The 13,930-nt window shown below is 52.7% G+C and overlaps 1 long non-coding RNA gene across 3 annotated transcripts; it reads right to left on the bottom strand.

Moving 5' to 3' along the window:
• Positions 1-7,173: 7,173 nt before the first annotated feature.
• On the bottom strand, positions 7,174-10,772 carry LOC148051093 (uncharacterized). 3 transcript variants are annotated; one of them, XR_015700771.1, is made up of 4 exons: positions 10,694-10,772; positions 9,287-9,345; positions 8,328-8,427; positions 7,174-7,800 (listed from the first exon to the last, which is right to left on the bottom strand). It is a non-coding gene; the product is annotated as an uncharacterized LOC148051093 (long non-coding RNA). The 3 variants fall into 3 exon arrangements; XR_015700770.1 differs by having other exon boundaries at positions 7,174-7,797; XR_015700772.1 differs by lacking the exon at positions 9,287-9,345 and having other exon boundaries at positions 7,174-7,797; positions 10,694-10,760.
• Between the last annotated feature and the right edge of the window lie 3,158 nt (positions 10,773-13,930).

Below are 13,930 nucleotides of genomic sequence, written 5' to 3'. Positions count from 1 at the left end.
GCCATCGACTTCTGGAAGACGTGCTGTGCTCGGCTCTTTGGAAGCAAACGGACTTTTCTTTCTTTTTTTTTTTTTTTCTTTTTTTTTTTTTTTAAGAGAGCGGAAAGTCTCGCTGCTGCTGACTTCTACTGCCAAGCGCATCATCTCTGAAGATCCCCACTCTGATGGGGAGTTCATAAAACACAACTTCTTTGAATGAGAAAGACTTCCATTCTGGAAAATCTCTTTCCAACTGAAGTAAGAAACCACACGCTGTAGGTTAAGGAAAAAGGACGCTGCCGAAGCAGTAACTCACCGAAACCACGTCAGGACTCGCTGTCGCTACTTACAAGGCTGGCAATGCTTCTCGGGAAAGCGACGCCGATTCCTCCTCTTTTGTCCACGTCTCTCCTTGGACCTGGATCGCTTTTAGTATGGGTGCCAGTATCTCAGTAAGCTTTTCAAGTACTACTGTAAGGTATTTTCAAAACTTACTGACTGAAAAAGCACACAACAGACGATCCCTCAGAAACATCTGTAACGCGACGCTTCCCGGACACGTCCGCGCTTTAAGCTACGACGGCAAGATAAGCAGGGCTCAAGAAACGCCATGCCGATGAGGCGACGCGTTCGAGACCCTCGGGAGGCTTACCGAGGGGCCCCATGATCACCAAGAGCTACGGAAACATCAAGACCCGAGAAAGCCAGGGTACGAGACACAGAAGACAGACTACGCAAAAGCAGAACACGCAGACACAGGATGGAACCGCCCTGCCCAGCCAACGTCAGCAGCGTGCTAAGAACAGTAACCCGGTCCTTTTCCCTTCCCAAAGGAGACTGCTCCTGGACAGGCCTCTCCCCGACACCAACTTTATAACCCCTCCCTGCAATTCCTATCCTTGATACCTCCTCAGCCCTCACCCCGCAACTGAGCTTTCAGAGGGCCAGGGATCTGAATCCACCCTCAAAAAAGAAAAAAAGAAAACCACCACACACCGAACTAGAACATTCCTGCACTCACTCAGTTCTTCTTCATCATCTCAAAAAAACCAAAAAACAAAAAACAAAAAACCCCAAAACCTCCCAACCCAAAAACCCACAGCACACTAACAAACTAAAACACAGTGCTGGTATTCAGCATCGGTCTGGTTACTGCCAACCGCTTCTGCGACACCCTCCTCCTCAAAAGCACCGCACCGCTCTGCTCCCCTGCTCCACGCCTGTTCTCAAGAAAGATGCTGCGGCTGTCGCTCGGTGCGCCTAGGATGCCAGGAGACACAAAGTTCCCGTGGCGCTCGGGTGAAATAGCCAGCCCCGTGTGCCTCCCCTCTACCACCCAGCTCACCTCAACTTCTCGGCCGATTCTCAAGGCAGCCAGCACAGCTCCCACAAAACCAAACGGGAAATGATTAACCAACATGCCATTTCATACTTTACTATTAAATGACGACCCGGCTGACAACCACCTCGCCTCCTCCAGCCGCTCCTCAGCGGGAAGCTACGCCCTCCGAGGCTGTTAAAAGGGAGGACCCTAAGGAAAGAGAACAACTCCTTGAAAACTAAAGACAGGGAACGGGATAAAAGCAAAAAAAAGTCAATAATGACGGGAATTAGGGCAACAAAGAGAAAAAAATGAAAACCGGGGACAGTGAACTAAAAGAGAGATGTAGGAAGACAATTGAAAAAGCAAAGGTACTAATAGAGACAAGGAAGAATTAAAAAAGGGAAACGGCAAACGGAATACAAGTAGACAGAAGCTTTTGTCGTGGTTTAACCCCAGCCAGCAGCTAAGCACCACACAGCCGCTACGGGGGAGAAAATTGGAAGGGTGGAAGTCAGAACACTCGTGGGTTAAAGGAAGAACAGTTGAACAATTGAAGGAAAAGACAACAGAATAGTAGTAATAGTACTAGTAGTAATAATAATAAACCAATAACAGTATACAAAGCAAGCGATTCACTCTACAGGTGCTCACCACTCGCCGACCGATGCCAAGCACGTCCCCGAGCAGCGATCGCTGACTCCTGGCCAACGACCCCCCCGTTTCCCTACCGAGCGTGACGTCACACGGGAGGGAACAGCGCTTCGGCCGGCGCGGGTCAGCTGAGCTGGCTGTGGCGCCTCCCAGCTTCTGGCGCACCGGGCAGAGCACGGGAAGCTGAAAGGTCCTTGAGCGGTCTAAGCGCTACTTAGCGACAAACAAAACGTCAGTGCGTTACCAACATTGTTCTCGTCCTCAATCCAAACCGCAGCACTCTGCCAGCTACTTGGCCCAGCCCCGTCTTCGCTTCATGGGTCCCACCTGGGCTGCCCTAGCTGGAACCCATCAGGAACTGAGGCCATCACCCCAGCCCCACAGCACATCACTGCGTCCCCTGGACCCAACCGCAGCCGCTCACCCGGAGGCCAGGGGCTGGAAACACATCTGGGGTCACAAAGGAGGCAGCAAATGTTTGTTCCTTCACGCCCATCAGAAATCCCAGCAACGAGCTGGTTACGAGGCTCGGTGCCCAAAGGCAGCGGGACAGAGGGAAAAGAGGGACGAGGAAAGCAGAAGGAAGGATGGAGGGAGGTAGAGAAGAGGGGTAGGACAGGGAGCCAGAAAACGGGATACTGGGAACAAGAGAGGGACGGGGAACCGCACAAGGGTGTTGAGAGAGAGAGAAATGGAGTGCAGCGAGGAGGAGGATGGGGAGATCCCATAGGAACAGGGAGCAACAGGGGGCAGGGGAGAGAGACAGGAGGGACCGAGCGGGACAACAGGAACAGCAGAGAGGCACAGAGAGAATAAGAGACACGCAGGCAGCGGCGGGGCGGGGCGGATAGAGGGAAGTACAAAAGGGGGAAAAAGCAAAAAGAATTAAAAAAAAGTGACAGGAAGTTGGATAGAGGCAGTCACAGAAATAGAAATTAAAAAGCAACAAACATAGGCAAGAATTAAAAATTAGAGAATGTAAGACAGAGCGAGAAATAGAAAGGGAACAGGACAGAGAGGCAGGACATGTAAAAAATTGTTAAAGGGAGCTACGTAGAGGGAGATTTGAAAGGGAAAATAAAAAACAATGGACTACAGGAAACACAGGAAAGAAAAATGGGACAGGGAACTAGATAAATGGAGAGATAGAAATAAGACGTTAAAAGCAACATGGTACGTGACAGGAAAGCATTAAGAATAAGGGAAAGGGAACTAGATAAATGGAGACATAAAAAGAAAATTGTAAAAGCGACAGGGTAAGGAAAACCAGACAAAATTAAAAACAGGGAGAGCAAACTGCGTAAAAGATGAGAGAGAGAAAAATTCAAAAAGGATGGGACAGGAAAGAATTAAAAAACAGGGATAGGGACCTTGATAAAAGTAGACCTAGAAGGAAACTTGAAAATGCCAAGAGGTACAGCACAGTCAGCAAAGAACTAAAAACAGGGACAGCAAACCAGATTACATATGGAAACAAAATTTTAAAAGCCGAGGGATAAAGAGAGGGGAAAATGAAAAAAATAGAGATGGCAATCTAAAGAGAGACATACGAAGAAAAGAGATGAAGTGAAGCACAGGCTGGAGGACAGACAGGAAAGCATTAACAAATAAGCGCGTTGGATGGGATAAAATTAGACATCGGAAAAATAAAAGCCACGTCTCTTAGGAAAGACAAGAAAAAACTACCAAATAAAGAAAGGGGGACAAAGAGAGAGACGCATACAAAGTAAATTTTAAAAGCAACGGGGTACACAACCGTACAAAACTATTAAAAAGTAAGGATAGGGAGCTTGATCAAAGTAGATAGAGAAAGAAAATTTCAAAAGCAACTGGGTAGAGGACAAACAGAAAGAAAATTAAACACAGAGGCAGCAAACGAGATAAAAGTAGACATAGAAACAAAAATTTTAAAGCCGAGGTACTAAGACAGGAAAGAATTAAAAAAATAGCAACAGCGAACCAAACAAATGCAGAGAGACAGAAATTGTAAAAAGCGACCGCGCTAAGGAAAGATGAGAAATAATTAAAAAATAATGACAGTGAACGGAATAAAGGTAGAAAATTTTTAAAGCAACAGAGTTTAGGGAAATAGAGGAAAAAATTTAAAAGTAGGGGCACTGAACTGAAACGGGGACATAGGAAGAAAATTGAAAATCAAAGGCACTAAGGAAATAATTAAAAATAAAGACATCGAAGGGAAAAATGTAGACAGGGAAAGAACGTTTTAAAAGTGATGGGTATGAGGGAAATAAAGGGAAAAATTAAAAGATAGGGACAGCGAACTAAAACAGATGTGGAAAGAAAATCTAAAAAGCAACGGCACGAATGAAAGAAAAAGAAATAATTTTTTAAACAACAGCAAAGGGAATAAAAGTGGGCATAGAAAGAACATTTAATAAGCAGAGGGGAACTAGGGGAATAAAGGGGAAAAATTGAAAAATAGGGACAGCAAACTCAGAGATGGAGAAAGAACATTGAAAAAGCGAGGGCACTAAGGACAGACAAGAAATTATGAAAAGAAAAGACAGCAAAATAAAGACTGCAAAGGGAATAAACGTAGACAATTTTAAAAGCGACAGGGATTAGGGAAATCAAGGGAAAATTATGAGATAAGGAGAGCAAACTAAAACAGAGATGTAAAAATAAAATTTTTAAAGTGACGGCACTAAGACAAGAAATTATTAAAAAAATTCAAAGGTAATAAAAGTAGGCATAGAAAGAAGATTTAATAAGCAGAGGGGAATTAGGGAAACAAAGGGAAAAATTAGGAAATAGGGACAGTGAACTAAAATAAATGCAGAAAGAAACTCTAAAAAGCAAGGGCACTAACCAAAGACAAGAAATTATTAAAAGACAAGACAGCAACATAAAGACAGTGAACGAGGTAAAAGTAGAAAACTCTGAAAAGCAAGGGGGATTAGGGAAATAAAATGGAAAAATTTAAAAATAGGGACTGAACTAAAACAGAGATGTAGAAAGAAAAGAAATAATTAAAAAATAAAGGCATCAAAAGTAAGAAAAGTAAGCATAGAAAGAACATTTTAAAAGGGGGCGATAAGGGAAAAATTAAAACATAGAGACAGCAGGCTAGAACAGATTAAAATAGAACATCTAAAAAGCAAAGGAATTAAAGAAAGGCAAGAAGTAATTAAAAGAACAGCATAATAAAGACTGGGAACGGCATAAAAGAAAATTTTAAAAAGTAACAGGGATTAGAGAAATAAATGGAAAAATTAAAAAATAGTGGCAGTGAACTTAAAGAGATGGAGAAGGAAAATTTAAAAAGTGAGGGCACTATGGAAAGACAAGAAATAATTAAAACATAAATACAGGGAAATAATGACAGCTACTGGAACAAAAGGAGACAGAAAACTTTAAAAGAAACTGTGATTAAGGAAATAAGGATAACATTCAAAAATAGCATCACTGAACTAAAATGGAGATGATGAAAGAAAATCTAAAAAGCGATAGCACTAAGGAAAGACAAGAAAGGACAATCAAAAACTAACAGCAGCAAACGGGATAAAGGTAGAACACTTTAAAAGCCAAAGGACGGCGAAAGGAAAGAACTAAAAAATAGCAGCAGTGAACCACAATGCAGAAATAAAAAAAAAAAAAAAATGCACTAAGGAAATACAAGAAATCATTCAAAACTACAGATGGTGAACAGGAGAAAAGTGGGCAGAGAAAGAAAATTTGCAAAGCCATGAGCATTAGGGAAAAGAAGGGGAGGGAACTAAAAACTAGGGACAGCAAACTAAAGGCAGAGCAAGAAAATTTAAAACGGGAGGGCCCCAAGGAAAGACAAGAAATAATTAACTAGAGCACAATAAAGACAGCAAAGGGGATAAAAGGAGACAGAAAATTTAAAAGCAATGGAGATTAAAGCCATATTGAGCAAATGAAAAAACGGCGATGGCAAACTATAAGGAAAATAAGGAAAAAAATGAATCGAAACTGTGAACTAGAAGAGAGATGTAGAATTAAAAAATTGTAAAAGCAATGGCAGTAATGAAAAACAAGAAAAAATAATTAACATCTCATGACAGCAAAGGAGATAAGAGTAGAAAATTTTAAAAACCAATGATCAAGATTAAGAAAGGAAAAAAGGAAAACCCAAATATTAAGATTAAGAAAGGAAATCGCTAAAAAATAGGGACAGCTAACTACAACACAGACATAAATAGACATTTTAAAAAGCAAAGGCACTAAGGAAAGACAAGAAATCATTAAATAATAAAGACAGTGAACAGGACAAAAGTAGGCATAGAAAGAAAACTAAAAGAAAAAGAAAACAAACTAAGAGAGAGCTGTGGAAAGAAAATTTTAAAAGGTAGGGCACTAAGGAAAGACAAAAAAATAATTAAAGATAAATACATCAAAATAAAGACAGGAAATGGTATAAAAACAGACAAACTTTTAAAAGCAATGGTGATTAAGGAAATAAGGAAAAAATTTTAAAATCCCATTGGTGAACTAAAATGGAGATGGAAAAGAAGATTTAAAAAGTGATGGCACTAAAGAAAAACAAGAAAGAATAATTAAAAATTAATGACAGCAAACAAGATGCAAGTAGAAATTTTAAAAGCCAAAGGATTAAGAGAGGAAAGCAGTACAAAGTAGCAACATTGAACTACAATGCAGACATAGACAGAAATTTTTAAAAGCGACAGTGCTAAGGAAAGACAAGAAATCATTCAAAATAAAGACAGTGAACGGAATAAAAGGAGGCATAGAAAGAAAACTTAAAAAGCAATCAGCATTAGGGACAGTGCACTAAAACAGAGATGCAGAATCAAAACTTTAAAAAGCAAGGGCACTAAGGAAAGACAAGAAATAATTGGGAAAATTAAAAAACAGGACAGTGAACTAAAGGGACGGAGAAGGAAAATTCAAAAAACGAGGGCCCTAAGGAAAGAGGACAACAGGAGACAGGAGAGTGCTTAAAGGAAGCGGCGATTAAGAACATCAGGAAGTGATTTAAAAACCCGCATCGGTGAACTAAAACGGAGACGGAAAAAACAGAAAAAGACAGAAAATTATTTTTGAATCATTTATATAATACAGCAGATATAGGTTTGTATTTGGAAATCCTTCTTTTTATATATATATATATATATATATATATGAATACTGTATATATACATATGAATATTATTTTTATATATATATATATATATATATAAAGGCGAGAGATTTTTCTCTACTGCAATGCCTCACACCCGTATTTACAGTTTTGAACGTTTTTAATCACACACACGAATTTTCGAGGCTGATTCCTCCTCTTTTGTCCACGTCTCTCCTTGGACCTGGATCGCTTTTAGTACGGACGCTAGTATCTCAGTAAGCTTTTCAAGGACTACTCTAAGATATTTTCAAAACTTATTGACTGAAAAAGCACACAGCTTCTATGACGAAAACAAAGCCTGTTTCTTCTGAACGCCTGAACTCTTACAAACGGCGTCTTTCCTCTTTTAGGACGCAACTATTTTCCCGATATCGTTTCCTAGTAAGCGCACAGAAACAGAAGATTGCGCTTTCAGGAAGGCAAAATAAACGGAGGGAAGTCGGCTTTGCACAGGCAGAACACGCTCCAGCGCAGACCTTCTTTTCCTTTTAGGATCTGCGCTAAAATAGTTCCTAGAAAAACTACAGAAGGAAGGAGAGCTGGCGCATTCTTGACGTTAACTTTGAAGTCCATGCTACAAGCGCCTTAGGAAAAACGCGGACACGCATCGCGGACGCACCTTGTACTCGCAGACCGCTACGCAGCCTTTCCGTCCGTCTTGCGCTTTCACGGCAGAAGAAAGGGCGACCACGGTGAAACGGCGGCAGCTGACGCTCTGCTGAGAGAGGAAAAAAAACCTGTAGCATAAAGCTGGGGAGGAGTCCCAAGCTGCCCGGTTTTGTGAAGTCTTGCGAAGGCTACAGCCGAGCGAAGGAAAAAATAGCCCTTTGGAACATATTGCCAAACAACATTCGGCAATAAAACTCGGAGGCGTTTGACACGCGCCCATTTTTTGGTAACTTGCTATTTGCTTCCTGTTATCGTTGTTCTTCCTTCAGAACCTCTACTTGGAGCCAACTTCTTTGCTACCGGTTCAAGCGTTTCCCTTCCTGGTATTACTAGCACACGGGCCCAGGCAAGTCCCTGAACTGCTCTTCCGAACTTCTCCAAACGACAATTACAGCCACGAAAGAGGACTTCAAGAGAGGAAAAGGAGAGGCCGGGCAGCAAAAGAGCTCTGCAGGCTGCCACCAGTCAACATTCCACTCTTTTTTTTTTTTTTCTTTTAAATACACCCCCCCCCGCCCCCCAAATACAAACAAAAGAAACCCATGACCTTGTATTTTTTTTCCTTTGGGAGCTCACCCCTGTCTCAGCACAGTGTCCTCCACAGAGCAGGAAGCGCAGACGATCTGTATCCCGATCTGCACGCGACGAATCCGTGTTCAGAAGAAATAGGCCAGATCTGTAAGACCGGTGTTATTTTGGGGGTTTTAACAATCACAACGCAATTGCATCGACCGACGCGTTTGTGAGAAAACTCCTTAACTTCTAAACGTAGCACCTCCTTGGGTAAAAAAACGTGTGCGAGACTGAAAAAAAGGGATGATTCAGAGCTCCCGCTCACGATGGAGCCGTGGCGAAAGGAATGAAAGTGAAGACAAACAGCAGCAACACGAAGTGAAATTCGGCTTTAACTCTAGGCACGTGCTTAAGAGACTCTCCAAGCCCACACCTCAATCCTAGGAGCGACTAGCCCTTTTCTGGAAGGACAAACTTTGTTACTTCAAAGTCCTAGACCGAAGGCTCCACGGAACAGAACGTGCACCGAGCCACAGGCCACCGTGCCATCGACGCTCTGATGGCAAAGAAAAACCAAGGAAAACTAAAGTTTAAAGATCGGTTTCCATCGCGTTTCATTCCTGACGTTTCCACTGGCACCTAGGTGCTCCAAAATGAACTCTACTGACACCGCATGTTACTAACAATTTAGTTCTGCGTATCAAAACAACAGGCTAGTTCCAGCTCGCCCATCAAAATAGCACGACCGACCAGAAGAGAAACACCGGACCCTAAAGAAGGGAACAGGCAGCTCTTCATTTCTCCTAGAGGAAAGTCTGTTCTTTTGCCCGGAAGGCAAACAGCCGAAACTGCCAAGGGAGCACTGCAGGAACGCGGCGCGCTCTCTCAGCTGCAATTTGTCATCGGCTTTTCGGCACGGGCAGCGGCTTTGCCTTTCCTCTGGCTTTGATGTGGCGCCCCTGGAGCGTCCTTGACCCGGCAAGGGTTTCTCCCCGCTCCCGCAGCCCCAGACACGCGATTACCTGAGCGCCGAGCGGAATCACCCACGCGGGATTTTCTTCCCGGGACGCAGAAGGTGACGCTGGGAAAGGAGGAGGCAAAAAACGAAGCGGTTTGTCCGGCAGCCACGGCCCTAGAAACTACACCTCCCGGCATGCCCCGGGGAACCAACGTGGCCGACCAAAAGCCCCGGATGCCAGGGGACGCAGCCCTCCGTGCTTTGGGATCCTGCGGGGACACCGTTCACCGCGCCACCGCCGCACGTGGAAGCCCCGCCGAGCCCCCAGCGCGGCTCCCCCCGCCGCCCGGCCCCGGAGCGGAGCGGCGCGGCGCGGCTCGGCTCGGCTCGGCGCGGCGCCCCCCCGCCCCGCACCGGCGCGGCGCCCGCCCAACTCCGGGCTCACCTCGCCACCGGCCCCGACCCGACGCGCCCCCCCCTCGCCCGGCTCCGGGAAGCCCCGCCCGCCCGGCTCCCACACGGCACCGAACCCTCCCCGCTCCGTGCCTCCCGCCGGCCCGCCGCTCCCCCGCAGGCAAGGGAAAGGAGGAGGCAAAAAAGGAAGCGGTTTGCCCGGCAGCCACGGCCCTAGAAACTACACCTCCCGGCATGCCCCGGGGAACCAACGTGACCGACCAAAAGCCCCGGATGCCGCGAGACGCAACCCTCCGTGCTTTGGGACCCTGCGGGGACACCGTTCCCCCCGCCGCCGCCGCACGTGGAAGCCCCGCCGAGCCCCCAGCGCGGCTCCGGGCAGCCCCCGCCAACACCTCCGGCTGCCCGCCCCCGCCCGGCGCCGACGCGGCGCGGCGCCCCCCCGCCGCCCGGCCCCGGACCGGCGCGGCGCGGCGCCCCCCCCGCCCCGGAGCGGCGCGGCTCGGCGCGGCGCCCCCCCCCCACCGCCCGGCCCCGGAGCGGCGCGGCGCCCCCCCGCCGCCCGGCCCCGGCGCGGCTCGGCGCCCCCCCGCCGCCCGGCCCCGGCGGGGCTCGGTGCGGCGCCTCTCCGCCGCCCGGCCCGCACCGGCGCGGTGCCCGCCCAGCATCGAACCAGTGCGGCTCAGATCGGCGCGGCGGCCCCCCGGCGCCCGGCCCCAGAGCGGCGCGGCTCGGCGCGGCGCCCGCCCGGCCCCGGACCGGCGCGGCTCGGCGCGACCTCCCGCGCCCGGCCCCGGCGCGGCTCGGCGCTGCCCCGCCGCCCGGCCCCGGCGCGGCTCGGCGCTCCCCGCCGCCCGGCCCGCACCGGCGCGGCGCCCGCCCAGCATCGAACCAGCGCGGCTCAGCTCGGCGCGGCGCCCCCCGCCGCCCGGCCCCGGGAAGCCCCACCCGCCCGGCTCCCACACGGCACCGCACCCTCCCCGCTCCGTGCCTCCCGCCGGCCCGGCCGCTCCCCGCCCCAGGCACCGCCGCCCTTCTCGGGACTTTCCCCGCTCACCTCCTCCCTGCCTGCAGCCGCAGCCGGGCTCCCGCTGGCCCCTCCGCGGGGGGAAGCTCCACCCACGGCGCGATGCCCGCCCCCGATGCACCTCGCATGCGCTGGCGAAGCTCCGCCCTCCCAGCGGAAAACCCCGCCCTCTGCAGCCAAGCTCTGCCCTGCACACAGCACGCATGCGCCGGTGAAGCTCCGCCCCCTCGGCAAAGCTCCACCCTCCCATGGCAAAGCTCCGCCCCCCCGCAGCAAAGCTCCGCCCCTGAGACAGCGCGCATGCGCAGACAAAGCCCCGCCCTTCACAGCAAACCTCCGCCCTCCCACGGCAAAGCTCCGCCCCCCCCGCAGCAAAGCTCCGTCCCCAACTCATCGCGCATGTGCCGATGAAGCTCCGCCCTCACCCGGCAAAGCTCCGCCCCCCCGCGGCAAGGCTCCGCCCCCGACGCATCTCGCATGCGCTGGTCAAGCTCCGCCCTCACCCGGCAAAGCTCCGCCCTCAGCCGGCAAGGCTCCGCCCCCCCGCGGCAAGGCTCCGCCCCCCCGCGGCAAGGCTCCGCCCCCGAAACATCGCGCATGTGCTGGTCAAGCTCCGCCCTCACCCGGCAAAGCTCCGCCCTCACCCGGCAAAGCTCCGCCCCCCCGCGGCAAGGCTCCGCCCCCGACGCATCGCGCATGCGCTGGTCAAGCTCCGCCCTCACCCGGCAAAGCTCCGCCCTCACCCGGCAAAGCTCCGCCCCCCCCGCGGCAAGGCTCCGCCCCCGACGCATCGCGCATGCGCTGGTCAAGCTCCGCCCTCACCCGGCAAAGCTCCGCCCTCACCTGGCAAGGCTCCGCCCCCCCGCGGCAAAGCTCCGCCCCCGAGGCAGCGCGCATGCGCGGTAAAGCTCCGCCTTTCACATCAAAGCTCCGCCCCCACGGCAAAACTCCGCCCCCCGAGACAGCGCGCATGCGCAGACAAAGCTCCGCCCTCACACAGCAAGCTCCGCCCACCCGCGGCAAAGCCCCGCCCTTCAGCGCAAAGCACCGCCCCCCCTCGGCAAGGCTCCGCCCCCGAGACAGCACGCATGCGCCAGTGAAGCTCCGCCCTCGCACGGCAAAGCTCCGCCTTACCACCGCTAGGCTCCGCCCGCCCGCGGCTAAGCTCCACCCCAACACAGTGCGCAGGCGTGGTCTCCAGGGGCGGGGCCTGTCGCTAGGGGTGGTGCCCTTCCCCTGCCCGGGGGCATCCAGGGGCGGGGCCCGGCGCTAGGGGCGGGGCCGCTCCACACCAGGACCGGGGCATTCGGCGGGGCGGGGCTGCAGCGGAGGCGGACGCCGCGGGGCGGGGCTGCAGCGGAGGCGGACGCGGCGGGGCTAGCAGCGGCAAGCGCCTCCCGTGCGGCGAGAGCGGCGCTTCCTTACCGGGAGGCAGCAACGGCTGCGGCGGCAGCACCCCGCGGCCACCGCGCTGTCGCATGCCCGTTACCGGCCACCGGCACCGGCGACCACGGGGACGCCACCGCCCCTGCGCGGCTCCCGCCCTGCAGTACCCGCTTTTGGCCGCCAGGCGGCAGCACCACACCAAGCCCGGCGCTCCGACCGCGCCCCGCGGGGAGAAAGGACTCGCCCCCCGGCCCGCCTGGGGCCGCCCGCAGCCGCCGCCGCCGCCGCCGCCGCCTTACGGGGGGGCGGGGGGTGTCCCAAGCCTCGCCCTTCTCTGCCCCTGCTCCCGCTCACAGCCCACGCAGCCACAGCCATCGCCTCGCCACCAAAAAGCACCCAAGCGGCTCGAGCATTTCAGTCCTCTGCACTTGACAGCTTGCAGCGGCTGCTGGCCCTTTCTCTCCGCGCCCCCCACCCCAGCACCCAGCCGGGGGACGCAGCACAGGGAACCTGGTCAATACCTTTGCCTCGCCTCGGCTTTTTTGCCCCCAGAGTAAGCCCCCGGGAGCGCTGGATTCATCTGCATGTGGCATCAGGGGTGGGAGAGTGACACCAGCGAGTCAACAGACCCTGGAGAGATTTTAGTAAAAAAAAAAAAAAAAAAGAAAAAAAAAAAGAAAATAAAAGCGACACCGATGGCATCCTCAAGGCACTGAAAGCTGCTTTGCGTCAGAGGGGCAGCTACGATTATCAGGAAGCGCTGCATGCGAGCAGACCACGGGCAAGCGCGCGATCTGCGAGCGAGCGATACGCTGGCGCCCCTCGGGCTCTGCTGCGGTGCCCGCCCTCTGCTCATCCTGCACACGCACCGGGCTTCCCGCGCAGGGCTTGCCGCTTAAACAAGACGCTGCGCCATGTTACTTACCGCCCTGCGGCGTGCAAAGGAACGAGACGTGAAACAGGGAAAGCAAAGGGGCACGGCGGCCCCTCAGCTGGCCACACCAGACGGCCGTAGAGCCCTGCCAGTTCCCTCGCTGCTCTGGACGGCAACGCAGCTCCGCGCTCCCTGCCGCTCCCGCCAGCACACGCGGCGCCCGCGCTTGGCCGCCTGCAGCGCGCGAGACTCGGGAGGCTGGAGGGGCCGGTCCGCCGAGGGGGCAGCTGAGCCGCTCGCCTCCTTCGGCTGCTTCATTTGCCGCCTTAAAACAATCGCTTCCACGCTCCCTTTCTTCATTTCAGACCCCTCTCCACATCTCCTGGCCTGCAAGCCATTTGCAGCAAGCAACACGGCTGAAATCCTGTGCTGCTAGACACCTAGCTGTCATCTTGCTCCCACGCCCAAAGGCTTTGGGAACCTGAACCCCCTGCTTGGTTGGGCATCGAGACTGCGAGGCGAGAAACACGCCTGGACTCCACCAAGCCAGGCGCCTGCCACATCGCTCAGCACGGTGCTACGCGGCTGCCTGACCGACACCTTCTGCCGCTAAAACCAGAGCGCGGTTCCCTTCTGAAGAGTCACCGGCAGCGCGGAGAGTCCCTCGCCTTTCCCTGCGCCAGGTCCCCCGGGAACAGCGTCTCAGTCGGACTGGAGCGTGCAGCAGCCTCCGGTCGTCCCAGCCCCTCGCCCGTCCAGAAAGCGCCTGCCTGTAGCAGCGGCAGAACCGCTGCTGCCCAGAGGGGAAAGGAATGGCTCGGGGCAAAGCTCCCCAGGCTGCCCGTGTCCCGTGCGGAGCTGGGGGTCCAGAAGCAAAGGAGCTATGGGAGGGGGGAGCAGGGGAGCGGGGGCACGAGACCGGAGGGCAGGGGACGCGGGGGGCACGTCACGGGGCAAAAAAAAACCCGCACGGGGGGAAAAACCTTGTGTGGGGGGACGTTTGGGTG

The sequence above is a fragment of the Nipponia nippon genome, unplaced genomic scaffold, assembly GCF_047370975.1.
Source record: "Nipponia nippon isolate SJK-2023a ecotype South Korea unplaced genomic scaffold, ASM4737097v1 scaffold_7, whole genome shotgun sequence".
Taxonomy (NCBI): domain Eukaryota; kingdom Metazoa; phylum Chordata; class Aves; order Pelecaniformes; family Threskiornithidae; genus Nipponia; species Nipponia nippon.
This window is presented reverse-complemented; position numbering and strand designations above follow the sequence as displayed.